A 25,397-nucleotide genomic window follows, 5' to 3' on the forward strand; every position below is an offset into this window, starting at 1 on the left:
TCATTTAAGTAGGCTGATGCACTAGTATGTGGTCTGTGTTAGAGAAAGTTCAATGTGCTTCTGAGAAGAATGTGCATTTTATTGTAGTAGGGTAGAACACACTGTAGATACTTAATATGCTAATTTGATCAAAGTTGTGGTTCCATTCTGATTTTTGGGGGGGAGGGTTTAGGTCATCTATTTGTGGAAGTGCACTATTAAGGTCCCCCATTGTGATAGTTTGGGTGTTTTTTTTTTTTTAATTTTATGTCCAATAGCGTTTGTTCTATGAAGTTGGGTGCATATATATTTACAATTGTTATCTCTTCCTGTTGATTTGTCCCCTTAGCTAATGTGTAGTGATCTTCTTTGCTTCTTCTAATTAGTTTTGGCTTGAAGTCTACTGTCTGAGAGTAAGATTACTTGTTTTTGAGGTCCTAGTGTATGGAACATTGTTTTCCATCCTTCAATTTTTAGCCTATGAATTTTTTTATTAAATGATTGTCTTGAATGCAACAGACTGTTTTGTTTTTTTGATCTAGCCTAAAAATTCATCTTTTAATTATAGAGTTGAGGCCATTAACATTGAGCATTATTGTTAAACTGTACTGACATTTCTGTCATTGAGTTATTTTTCTGTTATTTATTCCTGTATTTTTCCTTTTTGTTTGGCTGTTCACTTGTTTAATGTATTCATTCCATCAGATATTTTGGGTTTATTCATTTTGTTATCTCTGTCTAGGATACCTTTGAGTAATTTTTTGAGTGCTGGTTTTGTGATGACTTGTTTTTAGTCATGGGATGTCCTCATCCTCTGTCGATTTTGAAAGATATTTTTGCAGGATTTATTAGTTTGAGTTGAAAGCTGTTTTCTTTTAGAACTTGAAACATTTCACTCAAGCTCTCCTGTCTTTTAAAGTTTGTATTGAAAAGCCTGCTGTAATCCTAGTGTTTTACCTTTATAGATAACTTTTTCTTCTCTGAAAGCTTTTAGATCCTTGTCTTGTGTTTCTGGGATGTGTTAAAGAAGGTTCCTTTTTTGGTAATTATTTGGTGTTTATAAGCCTTTCTTACATTTATACTGAGTTCTTTCCCCATACTTGGAAAGTTTTCTGCTATGATTTCTGTAAGGAGATTTTATTATATCTTTATTATTGTCCTCTGTCATGGCTCATGTTGGTGGCCCCCGGGCCTTACGCATTTTCATTGTGCATTTGTGATTGGTTCATTGTCTAGCACTTGGATTGATGGTGTCAGTGCTATACCCATCTAGGGGTGGAGCCAGCATACAAGGTAATGCCAAAAAAAAGATATGCCTCTCTCTCTTGTGGGTTTCCACCTTGCAGTTTGCAGTTGCCATGAACTGCAGCCCTGCCATGCCATCCTGCCTTGGAGCCAACTAGGTATAGACTAAAACCTCCAAAAACTACAAAAAATAAACCATTCTTTTCCCAACTTTGGGCATCAGGTATTTTGTCTCAGCAACAAATAAAAAATAACTTAAGACAAAATTTGGTGCCCGGAGTGGGGTCACTACTGTTACTATACCATGTTTTTTGAGAGGCTTTAAAATTGGCTTGGGGGCAGAGTTTTAAAAGATTCAAACATGTCACCTAGATCCATAGAGCTAAAGCAGCTTAGGCTGTTCTATAAATGAGATTCTGGCCAAAACTCAAGAGACCAAAAGGCGGATAAAAAGCCTCACAGTAAAGATCAGGCTTGGGAGGTTTCTGCTGAAAAAAAAAAAAAGGACTACATTGGCTGTTAGACTCCCCACGATGTGTGTTATGGCTTGGCAAAAAGTTTGTCTACATTTTGCTCATGCCCAGAGACTTTTCTAAAACTGAGACTAAAGACAATAGACTGATTAATCTGGCAAAAAAAATTTCAAGACAGTCAAATGTTAAGGCTGTAACATGGCTATTGTTGGGGGCTCTTGGCCAGCTTTATGTTACAAATCAAGAGCAAAGAGCCCAACAGCATAATTTACAATGCTGTGAGTTTGGCAAAAAAAAAAAAAAAAAAAAAAAAAAAAAAAAACCTCCAGTAAAGCTATAGATTATAAAGACAGAGTTAAAATTGCTAAGAAAGAGAGAGAGAGAGAGAGAGAAATAAAAAAGATGGCCACAGGACATCCAAAAAAAAAAAAAAAAAAACAGTGGGTCTCCACCCTTTGCAGTCTCAAAACTGCAAAAGTAAAAAAAATTGCTCAAAAAAAAAAAAACAAATGCTGCAGAGCATCATGCTCCAAGATGGCAACACAGGCCACAAGAGGTTCCAAAATGGCAGCAACATTAAAAAGCTTTTCTTCACAATCAGGTTTACAGAGCCCAGCAATCCAAATAATCAAAAAAAAAAAAACCCTTGTTACTGCTTCAGCTGACAACAAACCTTGGTGACATCCACCTGGCGCTTTTAGATACAAAAAAAATATACAAGTTCTAAGGGTAAAAGAGCTTCCACCTCAATTGCAAAGGGCCTGGGAGGCCAAGCAGTGTGCCCCTGAGAGGGCAATACATAAAGATATAAAGATAATGCCAAAACACAATAAAAACCCTCAAAATTTAAAAAAGCCAAAAACATAGGTCATCCAAAAAAAGCTATAAAAATTTTTTTTAAAAATTTAAAGCTACAAAAACCAAAATCCCTAAAAGTGCCATAAAGATAAAATCACCCAAGCCTTTTAAAGCTTACAACCAAATTGCTTCAAATGTTAAACAGAAACTTGTTCGCCCTGCTAGATGTTAAACTTGCTTTGTTTCCAACGCTTTATATTCCCTTGTTTATAACTTTTAAAATGGTAATGCTTATCTTGTGAATTTATATTTCAAAAATGTTTAACCTTGTTTCATTTCATTTACACAGGGGGTTACTGTTAAAAGTTTACCATAGATCTTAAAAGAGACTTAAAACTTAAACTTTTCAACAATGCTAAAACTGTTAAGACTTTAACAACTCTTAGAGATAAACTAAGTGTCTTTTATATAATAAATGTGCATAAATTCTGGGGGCCAAAGATAAAATGTCATGGTTTATTTCAGTGGCCCTCAGGCCTCATGCATTTAGATTATACATTTGTGATTGGTTCATTGTCTAGCGCTTAGATTAATAGTGTCAGTGCTACACCCACCTAAGGGTAGTGCCAGCATACATGATAACAAAAAAAGATGTGTCTCTCTCTTGCAGGTTTTCCCCTTGCTGTTTACAGTTGCCATAAACTGCGGCCCGCCAAGTTATCTTGCCTTAGAGCCACCTAAATATAAACTAAAACCTTCAAAAACTATTTTTTTAAAAAAAATCTTTCCTTTCCCAACTTTAGATATCAAATACTTTGTCTCAATGACAAAAAATAACTAAAACATCCCCTAATTTTTCTTTTGCTCTACTTAGTCTCAGATTAGTCATCTAATAGCTACCGTATCAATTTTCTTTGTTCTCTTGTCATTTTTAAGATATCTCTGAGTGTATCCTTTTGTGTTTCCATTCTCATCTTGAAGTCTGACACTCTGTCCTCACCTAGGGCCTTTCTGCTATCTACACAATCAATAGAATTCTTTGTCTTTGAGGCTGGCTTGGCCATCTTTTTATGGAGGCTATTTTTTTGATACACATCAGGCATGTTTTGAATTGTTTCTGTCATCCCTTCTAATTCTTTGATTCTTCTGTAATCACATTGATCAATTTATTTGTTAGTTCCACTACTTGTTTGGTTATGTCCTCTTGACCTCAGCAAATTTCTTTGCTTCCTATGCAACCATTTTGTACATCTCACCTATTTGGTGTTTGATTTGTTCTCCATCAATTTTCCTTGGGTCTGCTTTGCAGACATTTTGTTGCCTTTATGTTTCTTTTTTTGTTCTGAGGGTCAAGGTTAAATAGAATGGAGAGACTATTATTGGTATGAAGATCTCTTTCCTTAAGTTCTGTTTTCCAGTGATGTGATCTTGGCTTCACTTGTCAAGCAATATTGCCTACCACTTTAGTCCATTTAATTAGGTTGCACCCCGTCACTGTGTTGTAGGGAGAGAATTCCCACTTATTATAACAGCACCCACAGATCCCACAATAGGTCAGCCATGAACATTAAAACTTGTTTCAACATGGGCTGGGGATATAGCTCAGGGGCATAAGCACCTTCCTGGCAAGTGCAAGGTCATGAGTTCAATTCCGGGTACCTAAATAAATAAATCAATAAATAAAGCTTGTTTTGATAGTTTCACCCTTTCATCAGATCCCCTAACAGACTATTCTATACTGTTACTGGTGTGGGATATGAAAGAAGTGAAGGAAAGAGGAGTAAGGGAAGGAAGGAGGGGAGGGAGATACGAGAAGTTTTCGTAGGTAAACAAGTAGAAGGTCAGACTTTGTTTAAGGCATTTTAATAGCCACAGTGAAGGGTTATCGTTGAGGGAGTTTAAGAGAGCCTTTGTAAACAGTACCTCCCATCTAAAGCCCTGGCGTACTCTTACTCTCTTTTGTACATGTGTACGCATATGTCACATGCCAGCAGACAGGAGGTGGGGAAGACGAGGAGATGCGCGAGATGAAGGGCAAAGAAAACAGATCAGGGAGGAAAGAAGCTTAAAAAGAAAAAAGCCTGAGAACAAACTAAAGGAAAACTTGAAACATAAAAAAGGTAAAGTTAAACAACACTATGTGTAAAGAAGCAAGAACCAAAGAACAGGCAAAAAAAAAAAAAAAAAAAAAAAAAAAACCGAGAGACGCACAAACAAGAACGCACACGCCCACGCACGGCGGGCGAGTCCCCCGCGCAGCCGCAGTCCGCGCGCCCTTCCGCGCAGCCAGCGCAGCGCAGCGCTCCCCCTGCAGGACGCCAAGCCGGCTGCTCCCGGGCGGTGGGTGCCGGTGCCGTGCCCACCCGCCTGCTTGGCAGTGGTGAGGGAGGCACTGGTCTCTCCGGACCCACCCCTGGTGGGCAGGGCCAGCCGGAGACCTCTCTCTGTCCACATCCGACCACCCCCCTTCGCTGGGAGGAAGAAGACGCGAAAGGCTTGCCCGACACCGTCCTCCGTGGCTCCCACCGCTGACCTCTGCTCGCGCTCCCTCGCTGCGGGGCGCGTCCTCCCGGCCTGACCTCCGTCCCAGAGCCCTAGTCCAGGATGTGGCCGAAGCCCTCTGCCCCAGGCCACGCTGGCTCTTTGCGCGGGGACCTTCAGGGCCCCGCTGGCTGGAGCTCAGCTTTCCGTCCTCGGAGCGGGGCGCCGCCCGGCGGTAGAGGCCCGCCTGCGCCCGTGCGGGCTCTGGCCTTCGCCTGCCTGCTGGCCTCGGTGTTCCTGGTGTCTCTCCTCTTTCTCTAACCCGCGTGCTGTAATCTAAATTCCCCCTTCCTAAATAACCACTGATTACATACAGTAATACTTTCCTTGCTTTCATAAATTAATAATTTGAGATAATTTTCTATCAGTGCACGTTAGTTACACAGAATAATGAATTTCCTTTCAGCCTACTTGTACATGCATGTAACCTACTATGATCATCCACCTTCTGCTACTCTTTCACTGCCCTCCTTCTCTCCCTCCCCCCTTCTCTTGCTCTTCTCTAAGTCTCCTTTCTACTTTTATGGCCTGTTTCTTGCCCCCAGAGGCCGCTTATGTGACAACACATGGGACATTTGTCTCCTGAATTTGGCTTTTTTGCTAGCATTATTATGGCATTTCATTTCTGCAAGTGATATAACTTGATTCTTTATGGCCGAACAATACTGAGTCTTGGATATGTACATTGTATTTTTTTCCCACTGTTATACTAACTTTATCTTGTGTTGTAAAGAAGTCTGCTTGAGCACTGACCTCTTAGAATTTCAGATCAACCAATCACTCACCAAAGAATTTGGCAGCTTTTCTGTCTCCTTTTGAACACAATTATGTGTCCATTCCAATGGGAAACACATCCAGTCAGTTCCTCAAAACACTCTTTGCAAAATTAGTGGGGATTAGCAAATGAATTAGCTCTAGTTTTTCTGAAGCCACTGGTTTCCAATGGCTGCACTAAATTACATTCCCATCAAGAGGACTGCAGGATACTTTTGCCCTGCATTCTTACCAGCTTTTATTGTCTTTTGTGTTCTTGGTGATGATCTAACTAGGGTGAAACAGAATTTTGATGTAGTTTCAATTTTCATTCCATGATGACTAGAGTTGAACATTTCTTATGTTGTTGTTTAGTCATTTGTACTTCTTTTGAGAAGTATCTGTTCAGTTCATTTGCCCATTTACTTGTATTTTTGGTGCTGACTTTTTTTATGTTCTAGATATTAATCCTCTGCCAGAGGAATTCTGAAAAAAATTTTCTTTCATCATTTTCAGTCATTTATATTTCTGCCAGTTATCACTTTAAGGGAGTTTAATTACTTTCCTTACTTTCATAAATTAATATGGGAAAATTTGCCTGTGGTCCCAACACTCAGGAGGCTGAGGCAAGAGGGTCATTACAAATTCGAGACCAAAGTGAGCTCAAGTGTCGGTGTCACTCCCGGCCGGCAGGAAGGACACACAACAAAGTCTGGCAGTGGACAACCTTTTCTTTTATTTTCCTTCTCCGTACAGCCTGCCCCGGGAATCCTCCCGGCTGAAGCCTCTGTTGGTCCGCTCCCCGCGGCTCCTTGCGTGCTTCTCCCTACAGTCTGTCCCGAAGCCTCTACCGGTCCGCTCTCCGCGGCTCCTTGCGTGCTTCTTCTGCTTCTTCTGCTTCTTCTGCTTCTTTTCTTGGCGGGAGAGGCACTCACTTTTATAGGGTTCAGTTGTTGCTAGGCAGACTATCTTACAGGGCGGGTTGTGAAGCAGGAGATCTTACAGGGCGGGTTGTTTACCAAGCAGGAGATAAGCGCCATCTTAGCACACTCGATGGGAGGGGTAATCTAGCTCAGGCTTTGCTCTTTCCTACAGGCCTCACGTCCGCCAAGTAAGGCGACCGGGCTCGGCCGCGGCTCCCAACACTCAAGGCCAGCCTGAATTGCATAGGGAGACTCTGTCTCAAAAGACCCCCATAAACAGGAAAATTTGTTAGGTTATATATTAGAAAAACAGAGACTTGATTTGAGAAGACTTGAATTCAGTCCTACCATTACCGTTTATTAGTGAGACCATGGAAAAGTTACTTCATCCAAAGTAGCCTCCACATAATCATCCTTAGGAGAGGGATTATATACATGACTCACAATTTTTAAAATATTCAATAGTGAAATATGTGTAAATAACTATACACTGTAAAGCATTATATAGATATAAGAAATTAAAATAATATGGTCATATTAATTTAGTAGTTTTATTCACAAAAGTCTGCTTCTTTGTAGCAGTCCATTGTGATATTATGATATAGATTTTCTGGTTGTGTGTACCATTCCTGTTCATTACTCCCCATTATGGCTTGAATCTGACACCCCGATATTCAGGCACTGAAGCCTTGGCGGGCCACTCAATGGGCTTCTTGGGAATTCATTGGATCCTGACAGCTCTCACTTCATTGAGCGGATTAGTTCACTGATAAGTTCATGGTTTGGTAGCATTATTTGGGGGTGGTGGAAGAAAAGGAGGTGAGACCTAGGTGAAGCACATAGGCCATGTGGGTGACTTGGGAACTACGTCCAGTCCCTGACCGGTTCCTCTCTGGTTCTTCCACGCTTTCTCTGCCATAGCAAACATGAAGTCAGGCGCTTTCCTCATCATGTCCTCTGCCAAGCCTTCCTGCCCTTGAACCAGCAGACTAAACCTGTGAGTCAAAAATAAATCCCTCCTCCTTGAAGTTGTTTTTTAGGTATTTTGCCACAGTGATGAGAATCTGACCCACTCCACAGCCTCTGCTATTTCTTAAATACTAGAGTGATATTGGGGCAGGCTGCCCTCAGACAGCAACCTTTCTCAGCGCCCCTCTCCTCTCTTCTGCTCTCCTCTTCGCTCCTTTCTTCTCTTTCTGATTCTGCTTCCTCCTATTCTCCTTCCTCCTCCTCTCTCTCTCCCCTCGTTGCCCTCCCCGTCTCCCGCTCTCTTGCGCTCTCCTGTTGCTTCTCTCCTTTCACATACTCCTTTGTCTTCCCAAGGCAGACTATGAAATATAGAAATTCTCTTCCCCAAGGCAGGATATAGAAACTAAATATGAAGTTCCCCTGCTTTTCCATCTTGCAGCTGACTGTAAAGAATTGTCCAACTGGCCGTAAAGAAACTGTCTGATGATAAGACCTCCATTACTGAAGATGTCCTGCCCCATGCCGGTGAGGCAAAAATGGTGCAGAGACAGCCTGGACAGACCCTGTTAGCTTTCCCACTCAGTCTGTTAGCCAGTGCTTCATTCATGCTTATGCATTAAAGTGCTCATAAAACCCAAAGGACAGAATTACTGAACACAGGGGCCTCCCTGGAAGGTAGTGCTCCCAGAGGGATGGTAAACCCTTTAGAGACCAAGTGTCCAAACTGCAATTCAAAACCCATTTATGTATTTATGTATTACAAAATGCCAGCACTGCAATTAAACCTGATACTTAGTTTTTAGTTCAGAAAGTGTGACTCATAGTATCATTGCATACATGGCTCTGCTTGCTCACCTGGCCTCCATTACAGGGCAAAGGCTTCAAGCTTCTTCCCCATACTCTGTTTACTGCCTGATCTTTATTTTTGTAATATGCTTTAAAATCAGCTGGTATGCACAGATGCACACACACCTTTGGAGGGTGAAGTAATCAGCAAGGCCTGATGGGGGTTTGTTAACAATATAGGAATCCAAACAGCCAAATTGATAAATTTAGAATTTAATTAGAGCTTAGCAACCACCCACGTGAACCCTGTTTCAGAATCCTATGGAGTTGCACTGTTACAGAGTTTTTAAAACAGAAAACCGCAAAAAGACATCCTGTTGGAAACAATTTAGCTAGTATCTTACATTAATATTTGGTTGACACCCGTATCCTGCTTCTTTGTTGAGCAGGTGAATTTTTCTCCTGTGGGTGCAGCTCATTTTGCTTTTCTCATAGGACTTGTACTCTAGGTAATTTTCCACTCTCCTGGATCAAATACAGGGCACTAGTTAAATGCAGGGCTCAAGATGGCATCAGTTATGCCAAGCTACAACAAGGTCAGCAATGTGAAAGTGTCTGAAGCAGAAGCCAAGAGACAGCAATTGGACACTAGAGAACTCACCAACAGGAAACCAGTCTCAGCCCCCACATCCAGAGGCCAAGATCAGCTCCATACCTAGCACATCTCTGGGCTGTAACATGGACATTATCACATAACGATAAACACCAAAAGAAAGTAGGTTCTTAGGATAGCTATAAAGAACCAACTACATCTAGAGGACAGCCCTGAGGAGCAGACATCTCCTTGACTCCTTGAAAGAGGCCCTAATGCAACTGATAGAGCTGTGTATAATGGGAGGTTGGTGGGCATCCACATAGAGGACAAAGAAAAAAGAGAAGGTGAAGAATGGCAAGATGCAGAAGCAGGGTGTAACCCCACACTCCCAGGCCACCCATGACAGGCCTAGAATTCAATAAGGATGCAGTGAGAAGTCAAAACACTGGAACTTTCTGAAATGATAACAGAAGTAAAAAAGAAAAACAGAAAAAGCTATAGGTAAAATGATCTCTCAGGTACAAAACAGAAATGATGTTAAAAACAAAGATAATAGATATGACACAAATAAAAGAATAGATGAGCTTCAAAAAAGATGGAAACAAAAGTGCCCAACGTAGGAGAAAAATGGTATCCATGAAAGCAGATCCAAACAGCAATCCAGGAGATTAAACCTTCCATTGAAAGTATATGCAACAAATTGAATGAAGGAAAGGATAGAATTTCGGAACTTAAAGACAGAATTTCAGCTAGTGATCATCAAAAGAAAGATAGCTCAATAATAGCAAGAGATCATGAAAAATAAATCCAGCGGCTATAAGACAAAGCAAAGAACAACACAAGATTGATTGAGGTCAATCAGAAAGCTGGAGATAGCACAAATGTCATAATAACCATAAATATATATGCACCTAATAGAGTAGCACCCAATATAATGTAAGACATTATTGTAAGACAGTTATTAGTAGATGTGGAGAATCAAATGAGCAATAAACACAGTTGTAACAAGAAACCTCAATACCCAATTGTCACAGAGAGATAGAACTACTAAACAGAAAATCAGCAAAGAAATATCAGAGTTGAACCAAACCTGTGAACAAGTGGAGTTAATAAGAAGAAGTCATGCCCCGAGGCCATGCACCAGCAACCAGAGAGATCCAGTGAGCCCAGCATGGGTCAGAGAAGACACTACAGCTGAGGCCTCACTGTCATCAGGGGAGCATAGCACTGCCCCATGCTTCTCTACCACTCCACTACTCCACTCCACCACCGGATTGTAGGAACCCAGGACCTAGTCTAGTCCACTACACCAAGGGGCTGGGAACCAATGCAGGAAGCACCCAGCATGCAGAAATGGGCTGATTCAGAAGAGGACAGGAAAATGTCAAGATGAAGGAGCAAAATAAAATCTTAGACCTCCAGCCCACACAGAACAAGCTCAGGAGACAGGCATAGGAGAAATCAGAAGCCCCACATGAAATTTTTGAAAAGATAACATTTGAAGTAAAGAAGCCACTTAGTTCTTGTACTGATTGGTTAATTTTACATGCCTATGTCTCATGGTCTGGGCAGCTATTTTGAAGATAGCAAGAGGCATTGTGGTAGCCATTATTTAATTTCCCATTATCTTGTTTTGAAGTACTATATCATTTTCATTTTGTTTTGTTTTATCTTGTTTTGTTTTGCTTGATTTTATTATGTCTCATGGTATGGGCAGCTATTTTGAAGAAAACAAGATATATTATGGTAGCCATTGTTGATTTCTTACTATCTTGTTTTGAAGCCCTATATCATTTTCATTGTTTTGTTTTGATTGGCTTTCTTCTGTTTTGTTTTGTTCTTTTCCAAAAAAATTAATAATAATAAAATTAAAATAAAATAAGCTGGTGAATTTGTTTCCCTGAGTCCTGTCAGTCACTCAAGCAAATTTATAGCCAGTTGATGAGAGGCACTGGTAAAACAGTGGGGCATTTCAACCAGAACCTGAGAGGAACAGCCTTGAGACTGAGCCTTCTGAATTTTTTTAATTCTTTATGTGTTTTAGACAGAAGTCCTTTGTCTGAGGACAGTTTACTAAGATTTTTTTCCCAGTTTGTGGGTTTCCTTTTCACTATACTGGAGATTTCTTTTGACATGCAGAGAATTTTTAATAAAACGTGATCCCAGTTATTGATTCTGGGGAGTATTTCCCATGCAGTTTGATTCCTGTTCATGAATTCTCTACCTACCCCTATGTCTTCATGCTTTTTACCTGATTTGTCTTCCAACAGATTTAGTGTTTCTGTTTTAATATTCAGAGCAAAATTCAAAGACCCAATCCAGAAATGGGCATCTGAGATGAATACACAGTTCTCAGATAAAGAAATACAAATGGCAAATAAATACATGAAAAATGTTCATCATCATTGGTCATTAGAGAAATGCAAATTAAAACCACATTGATATTCCATCTCACTCCTGAAAGAATGGCCAGGATCAAGAAAACTACCAACAACAAATGCTGGAGAGGCTGTGGAGAAAAAGGAACTCTCCTGAACTGTTAGTAGGAGTGCAGATTGGTACAACCACTATGGAGACCAGTCGAGATTTCCCAAAAAGCTGAGATTGGAAGTCCCATTCGACCCAGCTATTCCACTTCTAAGCATATTCCCAGAAGAAATGAAAACATCATACCACAGTGATATATGTGCACTCATGTTTATAGCAGCACAATTTGTAATAGTCAGACCTAGGAAATAACCTAAGTGTCCATAAACTGAGGAATGGGTAAAAAAGTTGTGGTATTTTTATACAATGGAGCACTACTCAGCTATAAAGAATGATCACATTGAGATATTTATAAGTAAATGGATGCAACTTGAGACCATACTCATAAGTGAAATAAATCAAATTCACATATATAAATACTGTATAGTGTCCCTAGTGTAAGAAATGGTAAGAGTACATAAGAGTTTATGGTAATCATGATTCCCCATTACATTGCTTTGAAGCCTTATAATGTTTGCATTCATTAGTCAGAATGATTTTATCCTGGTTTGTTTGATTTTATTATTTGTGATGGTATGAACAGCTATTTTGAAGAAAACAAGACATTATAATAGCCAGTACTGATTTAATATCATCTTACTTTGAAGTCCTACCATGCTTTTGTTCTTCTGTTTCCATTGGTTCTATTATATTGTATCTTACTGGATTTTATTATGTGTAATAGTATAAACAAATTTTCTATGGAAAATGAGATAATGTAGTAGCCATTGTTCATTCTCTGTTATTTGGTTCTGAATGCCCTGTAATACTTTCATTCTTTTGAATGTTTTTATACTATTTTGTTATGTTTGATACTATTGTATATGAAGTTATGTTCAACTATTTCAAAGAAAGAGACATTATGTAGTTTACTGTTGATTATGGGTTGTCTTGTAAAATACTATGTTGCTTACCTTGTTCTGTTCTGATCTGTTTTGTTATGACCTGTTTTGTCTTTATCTCTTTAAAATAAAATTTTTTTAAAAGGAAAAAAAAAGAGATTGAGCCATCAACCTATAGGATCTAATGCTATCTGTAGGTAGGTAGTGTCAGAATTTAAATCACATTAGAAGACGATTGACCAGTGTCGACTTGCTGCAAGATTGTTTGCCTTTAGCTGGGAGAAATCCACATATCTGGTGTTTTGTTGATGTAGAGTGAAAACAAAGATAAACAGACAATCTGCTTACTCCTCACCAATACCCTCTCCATGCATCTGGCCAGCAGCCATTGCATAAATCCTGACAATCTATTTGTTATGCGACTTAGAGAGACTTAGAGGAAAATAATTCCTTATGATTGCCTTTGGAGTTTTATAAAATTTATGATTGCTTAAGAGAAACTCAGATTTCTCTAAGAAACATTAAAAGCTGTGCTCTGGATTGACAAAGAAAGGGTTAAGTGTGAATAGATCAAGATTTGGGGTAGACTGTGATGAGAGGAGACATGTAATGATGGAAATAGCATTGCAGGGAATATTGCTATCACGCTTACTGTCTAAAAGAACTCACTTGGCTCCTAACCCTTATTTTGCTGGTATCCTGTATATGTTACATAAGTAGATGTCATGTTTCTCCAGTGTATGTTCATAAAGCATAGATGCTGAGAAATGGAGACTAACAGCATGTTTGACTAGTTGACTATAACAGTATACGAAAAAGCCATACCAGAGCACACACAAAGTATTCAGAGACCCAGAAGAAGAAATATAACTAATTTTAAGTTTCACAAAAGCACAAGCCAATTCATATATCTTAGTCACATCACCCCAGAATCCCCTTTATGTAGTTTAACAGTACTACATCCGTGAATAAAAAGATGAACTAATTACAAACAAAAGAATGTAGATAAGAACAGGTTGCCAATCCCATGGAAATCACCCAAAATGGTTGAGGAAATGGGAAAGTAAATTGGTGCTTAATTTTTGGAAATAAGGGATTCCAGATGAAAAAGTTTGGACCTGAATATCTTCAAGGAGGTCTGTGGTAAGTCACCTTAGGAGAAACAAAAGTGGAAACTGCACATGATGCCAGAGAACCCTTCCCTGTTGAACTGAATTTAACAGTGGCTCAGAACGCTGTGCTGGGTACAGAAAAGGCCACCAGTGAATGAACACTTTAATCAATTTAGTAGTGGGTAGAAGGGAAGAAGCAATCAAAGTAAGCAACTAAGAACCACAATTAGCAGGTTACTCACAGAACTTTTACTCCTTTGATATCGGAAAACTTCTGTTTACCAGCAATATTGTCATTTTATATCTCTTTATTGATAACAATTGTTAAATTACATAAAACATCAAGTATTTGTGCAGAACAATGTTACTTAAGATAGGTAACATTCACAAAACAAAGAATATGAAGTGAGAAAGAAGAGTGTGTGTACAGTTCACATTCTTTAAGGCAGTGGTTGTGTTAAGAACAGCTGGCCGGTATGTAGGCAGAATATTTAATTCCTAATAAATTGTGCATTTCCAAACCATTTCAGGCCTGAGTGGGAGACTAGATGATTGGTCTGTCTCCCTTGAAAATATTTAGATCTCCCTAATTCATTAATAAATGAATTAGTTTAAAAAATAATCCATAGCATGCCATCATGTAGTGCGTCGCAGGGAAAGAGTACAGCTAATGTTAGCTAATACTGTGGGAAATGGAGTGCAAGGTAGTTCAGACACAGACTCTAGAATTTCCAGCTGTGACTGTGCCCCAGTCTTACCACTTATTAGCTATGTATGTGACCTTGGACAAGTTACTGCAACAATCTGTGCCTCGCTGTCTTAATCTTCAAAATCTCACAAAGATTCAATGAAATACACACCTGGTAGAACAGTAGACATGTCATACTTGATGAAAGAGTAGTAGTCATATAATCAACAAAACAAGAGCAAGCTCGGGAATGGCTATTCCTTCTTTATGAATTATTTACTTTTGCATCCTATCATCTTTTGGAGATTATGTTGTCCTTTCAAATTTATGTTTTATATAAAATGATAAAAAAGTTATCATAAATGCTATATCTATTTCCCCAATATTTTATATCTTTCTATTTTCTTTTATAGAAAGAAGCTTAAAATATTTTATATAGGCAAGGTTGGCAGGCAGGTAGTTAGACACTCATAGGCCTGAAGTAAAATAAACAGATTAAGACCATATGTTTTGCCAGTTACAATCCAGATGATAGACTTTGCCAGTTAAAATTAAATGAAGAAACAAAGATATCAATGTGTAATATATCTATAATTATTTATCAGGTCTCAGTTCCAAAAAAACTGACCCCACGCAGCACAATGATATCTTATAGTTACATGACTTGTTGGTAAAAATTTTAGATGTGTTTATTTTCAAAACAAGGTGTTTTGAGTCCCTGCTTTTAAAACCCACAGCCTGCTGTTTTTAGCAAGGGAGTAAAAGCAACATTTTTTTTTTTTGAAGACTGAACCATACTGGCTAAGAACTGATTTAAACTTTTTTCCCTCGCTAGTTGCTCACATGACGCAAGCTCCTAAGATAATAGTAGACCTCAAAAGGAACACTGACTCCCTAGTGAACAGAATAAAAAAGACATTTTGCAATCAATGTTCCAAAGTAACCTCTAAAGAAAATGTTGATAAGAGTGTATGTCATGCAGACAAAGCAAGGACCATTGCTCCCCGAAGCCCAGGAATGACTCCCCTGTGCATAACAAATATCCAGACACCCACTCCACACAGCTGCCTTGTGCTGGGACTTCAGAAACCCTGCCTGTTCTTTCCATAGCTACTGGGCCTTCTCAGAATTTTCTCATGAACCCAGAGTCAAGGAGTGGTTGTCCAGGTCCAGCCTGCTGGCGACATCTTCCAAACGTCCCTTTTCTAAAATCTTCTGTTATATATTAGCTCAACTCTTTCTCTGTTCTACTAAGTAGTAACTTTTCCCATATTTCAATTAACTATTATACTCTTAGTGGTTGACATCAGGCTTCTGATTTTTTTCTAATATAAATTATGCTTTAATATACACTTTCCTGTGCGTCCTCTCCAAATATGTGATAACTATCATGACACGGCATCTCCCAGCAAAGAGGACTACCTAAAAAATATTTTGTGGTATTTTCATTTATTTTAAACATAACTAATGCCCCATTTTTCTTGAAGATTTCAAGGCTCCCCTAGTTAACTGTTTCTCCACATCCCACTGTTACTCTGTGCATACCTGGAGATGAACAGGATTTCATGGGGTATTCTCCAATTCAACTTTACCAAACCTGGGCAAATTGCTTCCAGAGTTCAAGACAAATCACATCCTACCAGTTTCAAATAAGAGTTATGTCCCGTATCCCTCCAGTAATGCCAGATTTATCATTGTTAAGTAATCAGGTAACAGAATATTTGTTAAGCTTCTGGGAATTGAAACTAGGGCCTTTGCAATGAGTTAAATCCCCAGTTCTTTCTGTTTTTTTTTTTTTTCATTTTGAGATAAAGTCTCACTGATACTACGTTGCCCAGGCTGGACTCAAATTTGAGATCTTCCTGCTTTAGCCTCCCTGTATTTTTAGACAGGGTCCCACTATGTAGTGAACTCACCATGTAGCCTAGGCTGGCCTGGAGCTTATGATCCTCTGGCCTAACTCTCCCAAATTCTCAGATAATAGGCATGTATGATGGAAAAAACTATTTTTTCAAAAAAGTATTTATTTGATTACTAATAAGATTGAATATTATTCTTGTGCTTATTATTTATTTGTGTTCTGTCTGCTGTGAAAACCCTTGTTTATATTCTATGAACATTTTATTGGGTTATTTTTTTCTCTGTGAGTGCAAGTTTTTTAAAAAATAAATTCTAGGTACCAAACTGCTTGTGCATTAAGTTTGTTGAACATGTTTTCCATGGTCTGGCAATTTTCTATACTGTTTGTGGTGTCTTCCTCAAGGAAAAGCACTGTTTTTGGATTTGTCATGGTGGTTTTTTCCATTGCTTGTGGATGTGGTTTGTTACTATTTCATTACCGATTTCTTCATGTGTCTTGAACTGTATTAGTGAGGTTTCCTGTCATTGTAACAAATTCCCTGATGCCCATGGCCAGAGGAAAAGAGGTTGATCTGGCTGACAGTTTCAGAAAGTTCAGTATACAGTTGGCTGCTTCCCAGTCAGGAACAGGACAAAGAAGCAAAGCTACTAATTTCATGGCAACCAGGAAGCAGAGCAGAGCAGAAGGGCGAGACCTGCTAAACCACAGTGCCCAGGATCACTCCTCATCACCCACCCAGAGGCATGCAGAGGTGTGCTCTGCTGATCACGCAGGCAGCCCCCAAACCTAGCAAGCTGACACAATTAAACAAGACCATGACATTAAACTTGGGCAATGATTTTTGTTGTTTTCTTTTCTGGTCTAGTGTAGTTACTAAGTTTTCTACAATTAAATTGGAGAGTGTGTCATTTCTTCATGTTCTGTTAAAGTTTGTTCAAAATACAAATAATCTGTTCTTTGAAGACTTAGTGAACCATGCTATCTGAGAATAACAGAACTTAATGATACTAATTTGTCTTTCTTAATATTTATTTTTGTTAGTACATGCTTTACAGTACATATCAATTACATTTGTCATGGGGAGTTAGAAAGTGTACATAATATATCTTAATTCTTTTTTCATCTCATTCTCCTTTCCTTCCTTCTCACCTATTTCTTGCTCCACTTCCTTTTTCAGAGTACTATAGGAAAGCTTAAATTCCTTTATTGGGGTGATTTCTAAGTACGTAATTTCCTTGATGATATTGTTTTCTTGATTTCTTTCTCAATGGGTTCATTTTGGTGTACAGAGACGCTATGGATTTATAGGTGTTAATCTTGCATACTGCTACCTTGTTGAACTTGATTCTTAGTTCTGTAGGTCCACTGATGGAGTTTTTTGAGTCTTGTATGTAAAGATTCATGTCATCTGCAAATAAGCTTAGTTTGTTTGGCTTCTTCCTTTCCTATGTGAATACCTTTTATTTTTTTATTTATTTATTTATTTTTTTTTTTTTTGCCTGATTACTCTAACTAGAGTTATGACTTCTACATTGAACAGGTCTGGTGATAGCAGACATTCTTGCCTTGTTTCTGATTTTATGGAGAAATTTTTCAGATTTTTTCTGTTTGATATGATATTGTTAGTAGGTTTGTCATAAATTGCTTTTATCAGATTGAGATAAGGTCCTCCTCTACCTAGTTTCTCGAGGGTTTTATTGTGAACAGATATTGAATTCGATCAAAGGTTTTTTCTTCATGTATAGGGGTGATCATGTGATTTTTGTCCTTGCTTCAATGTATGTGATGAATTACACTTGCTAATATTCATAGGTTAAACCTTTCTTGCATCCCTGCAACGATGCTCTTTTTTTTTTTTTTTTTTTTTTTGTCCTAATGTCTTTTTTCGTGATCTGCTACCTTCTGTTTACCACTATCATCTTAGAATTTTCATGTCTATGTTTATTAGAGAGGTTGGCCTGAAGTTTTCTTTTTAGTTGACTCCTTGTTTGGTTTCAGAATCAAGGCAATGCTAATTTCCATGAGTGAGTTTGGCAATACTCCTTCCTTTCAATTTCATTAAAGAGTTTGAGGAATATTGGCATTATATCTTCCCCGAACTTGTGGTAGAATTTAGCAGAGAATTCTTCAGTCCTGAGCTTTTCTTAGTAGATATGTTTATGTCTTTTAGTTCAATTTTGTTTTCATTCATATGTAGCTATGAATGCATCCATTTCTTCTGGATTATCCAATTTATTGGAGTACAGGTTTTCAAAGTAGTAACTAATAGTCATCTGGATTTTAGGGGTCTCTGTTGTAATTTTCATTTATAAGTGCCTTGATATAGTCCTTTCTACCTTTCTTTCCTTCTTTGTAAAATTGGCTAACAATTTGTCTGAATTGCTTATTTTATTTTAGAATAATCACTTCATTGATTCTTTATAGTTTTTTACTCTCAATTTTTTAAAATTCCCACTTTAATCTTAGTAATTTCCTTTCTTGCACTAGTTTTGAATTTGAATTGTTCTTATGTTTGTAGGACCTTAAGGTGGATCGTTAAGTTGTTTATTTGGGCTCACTCTTTTTCTGAATGAGCTATTATAAACTTCATTGTTATGGCTGCTTTCACTGTGTCCCATAGTTTCTGGTATGTTGTACCAAAATCATCATTTGCTTCCAGGAGCTAGTTTCTTCCTTGATTTCTTTTATGAGCCACTCAATAGGGTATTGTTTAATCTCCATGAGTTTATATACTACTCTGTGGTTTCTTTAGCTATTGATTGCTAGTTTCAATGTTCTGTGATCTGACAATATCCATGGAATTATTTTGATTATTTTGTATTCATTTCATGATTTACTGCTTAATGTGTGGTCTATTTTGGAGAAAGGTCCATGTGCCGCTGAGAAGAATTTGTATTTTGTTGCTGCTGGGTAGAACACTTTGTAGATATTATTCAGTCCATTTATTCAAAGGTATAGTTCAACTCTGATATTATTTTTGTTTAGTGTTTTTTTCTAACTGACCTGTCTATTTGTAGTGGGTTATTAAGGTCCCCATTATAATTATGATGATTTTTATGTGATCTCTTATGTCCAGCAGTATTTGTTTTATGAAGTTGGATGTACCAATATTTAGTGCAATGTGTTTATAACTATAATCTCTTCCTATTGAGTTATTCCCTTGACCAAAATGTAGTAACCTTCTTTGCCTCTGCTGGTCAGTTTTGGTTTGAATTCTACTTTGTTTAAAAATAAGATAGTGAGTTCTCTTTCCCATCTTGCAAGATGGCAGGCAAGAAAACTGAGAAGCCAGATACTAAAGAGAAGAAACCCAAAACCAAGAAGGCTGATGCTACTGGCACTGGTACAAGGGTAATGTGAAGGCTAAAAAGTCCATGCAGAAGCAGCTCCACCAGCCAAAACCCTGTCTGGGTTAGAGGAATTGGCAGATACTCTCAATCTGCTATGTGTTCCAGAAAGACTTTGTGTGAGAGAAAGTATACAGCTGCTAAATCCAAGGTTGAAAAGAAAAAGCTACTTGTCACAAAGCCAGCTGGTGGTGACAAGAAGGGTGGTTAAGCTTTGAAAAATACCTAGATATTATCCTAGTGAAGATGTGCCCCAGAGGCTGTTGAGCCACGGCAAAATATCGTTCAGTCAGCACGTGAGGACACTGCGATCCTCACTCCCAGGACCAGCTTGATCATCCTTGCTGGGCATCACAGAGGTGAGAGAGAGAGGTTTTCTTGAAGCAGCTGGCCAATAGCTTGCTACTTGTGACTGGGCCTCTTAACCTTATTTGCATTCCTCTGTGTAGAACACACCAGAAATTTGTTATTGTCACTTCCATAAAAATTGATATCAGCAACATGAAAATCCCCAAACACCTCACTGATGTTTACTTCAAGAAGAAGAAGCTGCAGAAGCCCAGACACCAGGAGGGTGAGATCTTTGACACTGTGAAAGAGAGATACCAGATTTCAGAGCAGCGCAAAGTCAATCAGAAAGCAGTGGACTCACAGATTTTACCAGAAATCAAAGCTATTCCTCAGCTCCAGGGCTACATGAGATCTGTTTTTGCTCTGACAAATGGAGTTTATCCTCACAAATTAGTGTTCTAAATTTTTTACCAAGAACCTAATTAAATAACATAATGTTACAAAAAAATAAGAGAGCTCTCTTGCTTATGTGCAGGCTCTCACTGCCTGGAATACTATTTTCTATTCTTTGATTTTTATTCTGTATGTTTTAGGAGTAATTGTATTTTTCTATGCAACATATTATTGAATTTTGATTTTTGGATCCAAACTGCCAGTAGCAGCAACTATGCTACTCTGATAATAGCAACCAACCCAGTAATAGAGCCACAGATGTATTGGATACTGACATACCATAAGAACCAATGAAACTTGCCACTGTGCCATCCTTAATAAGAGAAAAGAAACAGGGATGTAGTTCAGTGGCGCAGCACTTGCCTGGAAAGCACAAAGTCCTGAGCTCTATTCCTGTACCCATGAGAAGAGAAAAGAAAAGAAAACTGTATTTTTAGACATGAAAACAAACCAAACATTGACAAACATTAAGTATAAATGCAGCAACTTCTCTACTACTAGCAACAGAAAATATTTCAACAATAATACACACTATCAACTAAATATGTAAAGATTAATAGTAATACTAGTAAAGAGGAAGGAGGCAGGGAAAAGGGAAAAAAATGAAAGAGGCAAAATTCCAAATATAAAGACAAGAAAGATGAGAAGAGGGAGACACAAGTGAGATAAAGGAGCCAATAAAGTAGTAAAAGAAAGTTAATAGCAATTAGATAAAAGTAACAAGAAAGAACAAATTTGAAAAAACAGCAAAATGAAGGTAAAAAGAAAAAAGTAAAGGCCAATAAAAGCAAAGAGAAATGAATAAACAAATCCCCCCCCCCCATGTTTCAGTTGGTTTGTTCCCTGCTTCTGCAGTATTTAGACTCCACCAGATACTGAAAGGTGACAGGGAATCACTACTTAATCTATTTTGCTTCCACACTCACATTTTTGTGTTTAAATCCTGAAGCCTACCTGCCTGTCTTCCTTTATTTTGCTGGGGGTTTTTTCTTATTTGTTCTTTTTCGTTACTTTTGCCTTCAAATGTGGGAGTGAGCCCAGCTGAGCCCAGGCTAAGAAGTCAGTGCCCAGCTGGTCTGCAGGATGTGAGGAGAGTTAAATGTTGCTTTATATCACTAAATTTGGGGTAGACTATCCTTCTTGGACCAACTGACTACTCAAGATATGTTCCCCTTCTAGAAATGGTAGAAATAAAAGAATGATACATATAAATATGCGATGGACTTAGGCTGTACACTCAGAGCTAGCTTATTGTCATGTATGTTCATTGGCCCAGCCCAGGATTTTGAATAGAAGTAGGTATCCTCTATCTTTATTTATATGACAAAGAGCACTGATATAGGGAGGTAGAAAGAACTATGAACAATGACGAATCTACCTTACATTGTATAGTTTTAAAATGTACTTTGAAATGTGTTGTGTCCTTTTTGGCTCCGATAAAGCACAATTCAATAAATATGTGAGAAAACATTATGTGGTATGATTCTGTCAACTTGTAAGCATTCAAAATAACAAAGAAAACATACAAAGAATTTAAAGTCCAGAAGGACACTCCCCACAAGGACAACTTCCCAGAATCTGAACGAGAGAAGCAGCTAAATCATTATTCATATTGCTTATGATGTTTGGGAGGGTGGTGGAGCTAGATAGGGAGGTGAAGAGAGGATGCCCTAAGAAAGAGTCTAGGAATTATTCCTTGGAATGTTATGTTCCCTGCTATAAAAACAATACAGTCCACTTGTTTTTGCTTTGCAACAGCAACAGAGAATACACAAGATTATGAGTTTCAAATATGGGAGTTGTAAGGGCACTTCCATCTAAACCCATCGTACCTGCCACTATGACAGTGCCAGAGGATGTCTGGCAAAGGCGGCCACAGATGCTGCAGTCACCCCACAATGGAGGACTGCTTCACACACAGGGAATCTGACTCCAGATGTCAGAAGTTCAGAGGAGAGAATCCTTGCCAGGCAACACCCATCCTGACTTTGCCAGGATTAGGAGTTTCCTAGAACTGGAGACCTTCAGCAAAACACTAAGGTAGCCCTAGGTTACAGCAAATGACAATGGAGGGCAAAAGAATATGTGGCTGTGGACACAGCGCTTTCTACTCTCAGGGTACTGAGCTATCGTGCACCCATCTCCTCAGATGGCTTCACAGCTCCTTTAGTGGTGCAACAAATTTTAAAAGAATTTACTCTGTTTAGAGAGAAACTTTCTTCAAGTTGAAGTTAGGAGAGTGTCTTCATGATTTTTTTACTTGATCAATGAGCATCCCTAAAATGTATGCCAAAATCAAAACTGTATATTTTAAAGGTGAGGTTTTACTGCCTGTAAATTATGCTTAATAAACTTGATTTGAAAAAGAAAATTCTCTAAATGGACAAAAACTTAAAACTTTTGCTCTAAAATCAGGAACAAGGCAAAGATGTCCACTATCACCACTTTGATTCAATATAGTTCTGGAATCATTAGCTAGAGCAAGTAGACCAAAGAAAAAAATAAAAGGAATAAGAATAGTAAAGGAAGAAATTAAATATCATTATTTGTGAATGACATGATACTCTACATAGAAGATTCCAAAAACTTCAACAAAAGACTTTTAGATTTAATAACCAAATTCAGCTGAGTAGCAAGATACAAAGTCAACACTCAAAAATAAAGGAAATAATACCTTTCATAATAGCATCAAAAAATGAAATATTTTAGAATCGATATAATGAAGGAAACAAAAGAGCTTTATGTTGAACTACAGTATTGTGAAAAAAGGAGATTAAAGAAGGTATCAGAAAATAGAAAGATTTCCCTTTTTGGGGGGTGGGGAGAACCAATATAGTGAAAATGGTCATAATTCCAACATTTTTATATAGATTTACTGCAACCCTAACTAAAATACCAATAGTGTACCTCACGGAATTAAAGAAAACAATCCCAAAATTCATTTAGAACCAGAAGAGGTCTACAATACCAGAAGCAATTCTAAGCAACAAAGACCAGGCAAGACAGCATCACAATCACTGACTTGAAATTATACTACAAAGCTACTGTGATAAAAACAGCATGGGGACCAGGTATATAGCTCAGTGGTACAGCATCTGCCTGGCAAGCATGAGGTGCTGAGCTTGATTCTAGAACAAAAAGAAAGAAAGAAAGAAAGAAAGAAAGAAAGAAAGAAAGAAAGAAAGAAAGAACAAAAAACCCAGCAAAAAAAAAAAAAAAAAAACAAATCAATGAAAAAGTCCAGAAGAGGCAGAAACTACTCCAAACACACTCAGCCACTCTATGCTTGACAAAGAGGACAAACACCTTCACTGGAAGAAAGATACCTTCTTTAATAAATGGTGCTGGAAAAACTGGCTTTCCATAGGCCAAGATATAAACTAGACCCATCTCTTTTACCATCTGCTAAGCTGTGATTGAAATGGATCAAAGCTCTAAATATTAAAACAGAAACATTACATCTGCTAAATGGTAGACCAGGTAGAACACTGGGACATAGGTGTAGGCAAAGACTTTGTGAACAAAACACCAATTGCACAGGAATTATTGCAAAGAACAACTGGGATCTCATCTTATTAAAAAGCTTTCTCACAGCAAGAGAAAGCACCAACAGAGTGAAGAGACATTGCACTGAGTGGGAAAAAATTTTATCAGGCAAAGGACTACTATCTAGAATATATTGAGCCCCCAAAAATCACACTCTCCAAATTTAAAGACCCAATTAAAAAATGAGCATCTAAAATTAACAGATACTTCTCAGATGAAGAAGTATAAATGGCAAATAAAGGTATTTTAAAACGCTCAACATCACTGGCCATTCAAGAGATGTAAATTAAAATAACACTGAGATTCCATCTCACCTCAGAAAGAATAGTTATCATTAAGAAGTCAACCAAGAACAAATGCTGGAGGGGCTGTGGGGAAAAAGGAACATTTCTCCCTGTTGGTGCGAGTGCAGACTGTTGTAACCACTGTGGAAATCTGTAGAGATTTGGAGGATCGCTGGGATGGCTTTCCCTGAAAGAAGACCATTTGTCTCCATCTTGGCTAAACCTTGCCTTGCATCCATGCATTGGTGTGTACAGAGCTTGCACTCTGTTCCCTCAGTTGGCTTAAGCAATGCAGATGAGTCTAGCCTAGGTGCCGACGTGTAGTCTTTGAAGCAATGTGACAGGAGAGTGATGCCCTGCCTGTAGCTCCCTACTGCTAAGTGTGAGCTAGGCCAGAGACACTGCGCAGTCAGTTGGGACTGAGAAACAGGTGCCAGCTGTCAAGGCTGAGGCAACCAATCAAAAACACAAGATGCTTCCTCAAACTGTGTTATGCAGATTCCTCCACACTTAGACACTTCCTGTTACTGGATTCTGGTGCTCTTTCTGCATGCCTATCTCTGCATATCATGGGGGTGCTATTGTGCCTCCTAGTAGCCCAACTCACAGCATTGAGTTCCCACCGTTCTCACACTCAGTCCTAAGCTCCTCCCCTCTTCACAACTTAATAAAACACAGGTTTGGCCATGAGTTGTGCCCTTTGCTCCAGTTAGTCACTGTTCTGACTTAATTTAGGATCCCCTGGGCTCCCCACAACTACAGGTATGTATTTGTGTTTTAATTCTCTCCATGGGTTGCACTGAAAGTGGTAGACTGAGATTTGCTTACTAGACTTCCAATAACTTTTCCTTGGGTTTACAAATATAAACTCCTGTGGACCATGACGAGGCCTGGAGTAGGCTCTCCATACAAAGATTTCTCAAAATATTAAAACTATAGGTTCTATTTGACCTAGATATTTCCCTTCTTAGTGTCTTCCCAAAAGAATTAAAAGCATCATACCACAGTGATATATGCACACCCATGTTTATAGCAGCATTTTGTAGTAGGCAAATCTTGGAAATGGCCCAAATACCCATCATCTGATGCATGGAAAAAGAAGATGTGTTTCTTTATACAACGGCATACTACTCATCCATAAAGAAGATATCAAGATATCAAGACATTTATAAGTAAATGCATGCACCTTGAGACCATACCCTTAAGTGAAATAAATGGGGCATACATGTTTAATACCACACTGTTTCTCTGTTGTAAGAAACTGAAAGTGTAAATAAGGACCAGAATGCATGATAGATATAGAAAATAGAAAAATAAATGTTCAAATATGAAAGAGAACAAGGGAGGGGAAAAGAGGAAAGGAAGGAAGGGAAAAGAAAAAAAGG

The 25,397-nt window shown here is 38.4% G+C and overlaps 1 long non-coding RNA gene and 1 pseudogene across 1 annotated transcript in view; one reads left to right on the forward strand and one right to left on the reverse strand.

Moving 5' to 3' along the window:
- LOC134474675 (uncharacterized) overlaps positions 1-5,216 on the reverse strand; it is a 42,896-nt gene extending 37,680 nt beyond the window's left edge. Inside the window, exon 1 of the long non-coding RNA XR_010045556.1 lies at positions 5,029-5,216. This is a non-coding gene — a long non-coding RNA (uncharacterized LOC134474675). The remainder of the gene's footprint in view (positions 1-5,028) is intronic.
- A 14,139-nt stretch (positions 5,217-19,355) lies between these two features.
- LOC100735211 (large ribosomal subunit protein eL6-like) lies at positions 19,356-20,191 on the forward strand (annotated as a pseudogene).
- The last annotated feature ends 5,206 nt before the right edge of the window (positions 20,192-25,397 follow it).

The sequence above is a fragment of the Cavia porcellus genome, unplaced genomic scaffold (genome assembly GCF_034190915.1).
Source record: "Cavia porcellus strain 051 isolate PalLab524CR breed Dunkin Hartley unplaced genomic scaffold, mCavPor4.1 scaffold_2, whole genome shotgun sequence".
Lineage (NCBI taxonomy): Eukaryota > Metazoa > Chordata > Mammalia > Rodentia > Caviidae > Cavia > Cavia porcellus.